We start from the raw sequence: 6,136 nt of genomic DNA on the forward strand, positions 1-6,136 counted from the left end.
TTGATCCCAATAGTTTCTTTGATAACTATTCAAAAATAAACAGAGAAGAATAAAGTTGGGCATGATCCCTACACATAAAAACTTCGTGAATAATTTCTTCACATAGTACCTTGACATAAAAACCAATCCAGTCTAAAAAAAATAATTATTCCTTCTGAAGTAAACAAAAAAGTAACATGAAAAGAAAAACAAAAATGTGTAAAAAGCTAAATTTAACATCTCAAAAACAATAAAAAAAAACTATATAAAAATGTAGTTCAAACTAAAAAATTCACTTATAAGCCAAAATATTTTCCGAATCCATGTCATTTTCTTCTACCAGTTGTGATTGGAGCTTCACCAAGAGGATCCGGATATCTCTTGTTGTGAAAAGTTGGCTTTCTACAGTTACCACACATCCGTTTCTTTCTTGGCTTCTCAGAACGAGGTATATACCTATTTTTTTTTGTCTTCCAAGTCCTTTAATAACAGAAGGAGCGTTGATCTTAGTGCTTTCATCAACTTCATTCGGTTTCTTGACATCAGGAATGAGAGCAGCTGGATGTGAATAGGCATTACGATAACACTCACTTGTAAAACCAGGATCAATGTAAACATATACAGTGTGTACTGTACCTACAAAAAAATAAAAAGGACTCATCAGTTACTAACATTCTAAGAAACATGAGCCAAAAAAAATATCCATTTACAAGTTTTCGTGGCGAACGAAGCACACTATAAACAAAAACAACAACAAAAAATCAAAAAAAGAAGATACAAAGTAACATCAGAAGTGTGTATATATCCTCCACATGAAGAAGTGTGTATATTTCCTCTACAGGAAAAAAACTGTGCATACTACCTCGACAGGAAAAAACCTTAACAATGTAATGATAAGGAGCACTCTTTACGATTGGATATGGATAACCGGTGTAGATGCAATGCTTATCTACAGCTACACGAACTACATTGACTCCTCCTAGAAACTGTTGGCCAACATCACCAAGAACATTCTCCCACTCCTTTAATCTCCTAGAATATTGAGTGATTAATGTCTTCATAGAATAAATTTTAGTTAATTTTAGTCGATAATGGAAGTACTTCAAAGAAAATTCTCTGCTTATGTCTTCAATTACTGAAAGACATGGATGCGTCAAATCATGAGGTATGGAAAATAGTTGATATGCATGTTTAAGATCATATCTTTGTAAGAATGTTTATGTTGATATCTCTATATGTTCTGCAGAAAATTAGTTGTGTGAATAGTATATACACAAAAAAAGGTGTGATTAATGTCTTCACATAATGAAAATCATATCTACCTTCTGAAAGTTTCACAAGTCACGACAATTGCTTCAATAATATAATTAATCTCAGCAACAACAATCACCACATTTTACATCTTCATCACCTCATTATCAAAAATCCATAATAACAACAATTCGAGATGGCCAACATCTCTAGATTGAAAACGATGACCACAAAAAATAAAAGAAAATCATGAAAAATACCTGGATATGACACACTATCTACAAATTCATTTTGTGCAGAAAATATCAGAAAATTGAGTTTAATGCATACTCAAGCATTTTCATACAGTTTGTATAACACGATAATAAGTTTCATACTTACTAGTAAATTCAGTTTTCATACAATCATACCAAGCTTGATCATGAATCCAGTTTTCACATCTCCACTGGCATAGTTCCTAAAGACAGAAAACTGAAATAAATGCAACAATCTGGGACGGGCCTTGTATCCAGCAATGGATCAAATACAGTTGCAGAAGAGGTTTCTTGCATTTGCAGAAAATCCTTGATCCAGTTTCACCACAGATGAATGAATGTATTATTGATTCGTTGGACCTGCAATACCTTTTTATGCAACAGAGTATTCTTAGAGCCAGAACCAACATTAAGAATATGTACACAATTTCAATATGTGCAGAAGATATGCAAAAATTCAATCTGTGGAGAAAATACACACATATAAAATCTAACTAACGCATAAGAGATAAAAAATATGGATGATATTTATTAGCTGACAACTGCTTAAAAGAGTATGATAATTTAACCCTAATCAAATACTAATGGTCAGTACATTGTCCTAACAAAGAACTACATATTCGAGACTGTTAATTTGTACAGAAGGTATCCGTAGTTTCCTATGTGCAGAAAATATTCACAGATTCATTTTGTGTAGAAATTATCAACAAATCCAGTCTAATGTGTAAATTTAGAAATTGAACAAAATCATAGAGATACCAAGAGGGAGTGGAAAAAAAAACTTGCTTTAGTCTTTATAGAATATATTCATAGTTCACTATGTGCATAGAATATCCACAAGATCTGGTATGAGCAGAAAATATCTACAAATTCATTTTGTGCAGAAACATCAACAAATTCAGTCAGATGCGTAGGTTTAAAACGTACCAAAAGGGAATTGATCTTTGTAAAATCCTAGGGGCTAGTCCTAAAAGCCTAGCGCGTAAATCATTTCGTAAATCAAAACATTTAGCAGGACAAGAAAGAAAGATTAACACCTACTAAAGACTTAATTATCATTAACTGATGATTTCCTAAGCAACTTTTGGAATCACCTTCTATGTTTTGTTTTCTAACAGAGACCGAAGTGATTCTGCAACTAAGTATGGATCACTAGCATAACACTTAACCTTGGACATTCCAATGACTACAAGATTGTGAAAGAAAAATCTCTGCTTATGTCTTCAATTACTGAAAGACATGAATGCGTTAAATCATGAGGTATGGAAAATAGTTGATATGCATGTTTCAGCTCCTATCTTTGTATGCATGTTTATGTTGACATGTCTATATTTTCTACAGAAAATCAGTTGTGTGAATAGTATATACACAAAAAAAGGTGTGATTAATGTCTTCATAGAATGAAAATCATATATACCTTCAGAAAGTTTCACGAATCACCACAATTGCATCAATAATCTAATTAATGTCAGCAACAACAATCACCACATTTTACATCTTCATTATCTCATTATCACAAATCCACCACAAAAACAATTCGAACTGGCCAACATCTCTAGATATGAAAACGACGACCACGAAAGATAAAAGAAAATCATGAACAATACCTGGATACGACACACTATCCTTAGAACCTTTAGATTCAGTAGCCGCATCGGGTCATTTTCTTTCATTTCGTTAATTATCTCCTCAGTTTCTTGGATAGTATCTACACCTAAAAAAATCTTGTGAACAACCATCAAAATCAAAATTAGTATACATTCATCAAATACTTTTCTAAAATAATTGAAACAACAATTGGAGGCTGAGTCACCCAAATTCAAAACATGACAATTAGTAAAGTGAATTTCAACAATTGTTAGATTGAAATCTTATCTTCATAAGTACCAAATCCAAAATCACGAATTAGAGAATACGTTATTGATATCATATTCGAAGGTGATGATGGAGATCCAATAGTTTAATCGAACCCTAAATACATACATAAACAAGTTTCATATACCAAAATGTGATGACAAATGCGCTTATAATTGAAGAATCACTTAAATTTCACAATAAATTAAGCAAATATTTTAAAAATTACCTTAAACACGAGTATAATATGAATCAAAATCATCACCATCAGGAGCAACTTTAGCAGTCTAAAATTGATAAGATTGGATCTAATCTTACAAATCTATTGTTTATATCCTTTTAATCAATTTAGATTGGAAGCAGAAAACTCAAAATCAAATTTGTAACCATTCTCTCATTTTCTCTCTCTCGATCTGTACTTCTCAATATCTCTCTCTTTATCTCGATCCATCTCCATCTCTCGTCTCTGTTTTAGCATCTTCTCACAAATGAAAAACGAAAAAAAGGCTACTTTGGGAATATTTTATTTTGTTTAAATGACGTCAATAAATGAATTTATTTTGATGACATTGACATTTTCTGTTTTGACCTTCTCTTTTAAGTGGGCTCGAAAATTGGAAACTCTTCTCAAGCCCAAGATCGAGAGAGTAAGATAGAGTGAGGAGGGGGTCAAACACTTCATTCCCACTTTTTTTAGGTTTAGAGAGGAGAAGAGAAAGAGTTTGGAGCTAGAGGTTGAACGCCAGATTTGTTAGGTAAAACATGAAATACATTTTAATAAATCGCTAGACACTATTTAACAGATAAGGCTCGGGCTTTTATTGAGAAGGATGGTTGTTGTGCCCTATCAACCAAACAGTGCCTATATACGTTCAGTTTCTTCCATTACTGCCACTCCACCTGTAGATTTTAGTGTCTTTTGGAACCAAGGAAGTGCTTGCGTTTGGCGGTTGAGCTCTCAACTTATCATCACATGGGATGGAGAAAGAGATGGCAACTGTGTCTCAATTCCTCTGCTACTACAAGTTGCGGCCCATGTGATTAGTTATACACATGTAGCTGTGCTTGCTTCCCCTTCCTGGCCTTTGCTGTACAAAATCACAAATATGATATTAGATGTAGATATGCATTTCATACCGTACATACCATTTTTATTAAAAATAAAATTGATAGTACACAAAATTTTAATCAGACAGACTAACATATATAATAATAAAAAAAATACACACTTGCTCCATATGTTTAATAATTTTAATTAAGTCAATTATCTGCATCAAGTCCTTATTTCCACTGAACTTCAATATTTCCACTGAACTTCAATTTTAATTAGTTTCAAAAAAAAACAAGTTACCAAGATGAGCTACAACCAAGGAGTACCAATTAATGCATGGCTACCATTGCCGCGGTTTCTGGTACCCTTTGTGTTAGTCTTATTATTATGTGAAGAAGTTTAAACTCAAACAATAACTAGATAGTAACCCGTGCTTCGCATCGGGTCTGCTTTTGTCTGCTTTTATGTTCGTTCGGCTCCATATTAGTTCATTACACTGCCAGTGAGCCGAGACACGATGGCAGAAGCAACAGTAGTGTCAATCTGATAAAAGTCTTTGCATATGAAAAAAGCAAAATGTTGAGGCGATGATGCGAGACGCATTTCAGTAGTCGTTAGTGGAGACAAAATCAAAAGACTAAAACATACACAGAAAAAAATGGAGAATCCGGAATCAAGTTGTCATCGTGCTTGCTTTTATACGGCATAATACAAAAACAATTTGTATATCGTAGATAGGTGTAACAGCATTACAAAAAAAAAAAAAGGAAAAGGGAGGTTTAAGAAGCCTCCTATCAAATTGTGTTAGTTTATTAATGGAAAGAATTTCTCAAGCAACTCAAAATTGCATAAAATGGAACTCTAATTAATTCTCCATATTCCCAGTACTTTAAAAATTCCCTCCATATTACAGGATCCATGTCGCTATAACTATACGTTACCAATGAACATCCAGGACCTGAAACCAATATCAACAGTAAGATAGACTATGTCTATTTAGAATTTTCATTGACTTCAAAAATCAAAAACAAAATAACTGAATCATCCAATGGCGGTGCAAATTTAACTAACATGGCAGCATATATGTGAAAACATTTCAGTAGAGCATTATAAAAAATTTCACATGCCTAACATTTTCGGAAAAAAAAGAAAAGAAAAAAAAACATGACGTTGTGTCGCCAGCTTTTTGAATAATCTCTCAAGCATTTTGCAGACCTTATATAGATAAATTACCATATTACGTAGTAAGTACTCGTTGAGCACACATATATGGTATGAATTGATTCAGGAAGAATGATAATCACTGTACACCAATGTCTCATCGAAGTGGTATGAATCATGACAAATCTCAACTAAAAGAATACTTGGTAGCTGCATAGTCGAAGCATTCCATCATTATCAACAACATTAGCAGATTAAGTCATTCTTCTGCAAATATTTCCTTCAATGCAAATTCATTACTCTACCATGAGTACCCCTAAAAAATTCCTTTTAGAATTAAATTTTCCATTTGAATTGGTGATACCAAGATAGATGTATAGACCATTCTGCTCCACAATATTACCAGATTTCTACAAAAAATTCTTCCTGATAATGGCTTATGCTGAGATAGCTTTATGTAGAGTGAAAGTGACCCAACATTACATGAAAAAAAGTAGGTTTAGAGAAGCAAAGGGACGTACCTCGTAAGCGAGTAAGCATCATTCTCATCTTGGATCATTCGAAGAGTTCTTGCCATTACAAAGCG

At 33.1% G+C, this 6,136-nt stretch overlaps 1 long non-coding RNA gene across 1 annotated transcript; it reads right to left on the reverse strand.

Moving 5' to 3' along the window:
* Positions 1-383: 383 nt before the first annotated feature.
* LOC113297332 lies at positions 384-3,167 on the reverse strand. Its single transcript, XR_003333451.1, has 3 exons — positions 3,092-3,167; positions 1,612-1,853; positions 384-615 (listed from the first exon to the last, which is right to left on the reverse strand). It is a non-coding gene; the product is annotated as an uncharacterized LOC113297332 (long non-coding RNA).
* Between the last annotated feature and the right edge of the window lie 2,969 nt (positions 3,168-6,136).

Source organism: Papaver somniferum, chromosome 7 (assembly GCF_003573695.1).
Source record: "Papaver somniferum cultivar HN1 chromosome 7, ASM357369v1, whole genome shotgun sequence".
Classification (NCBI taxonomy): Eukaryota; Viridiplantae; Streptophyta; class Magnoliopsida; order Ranunculales; family Papaveraceae; genus Papaver; species Papaver somniferum.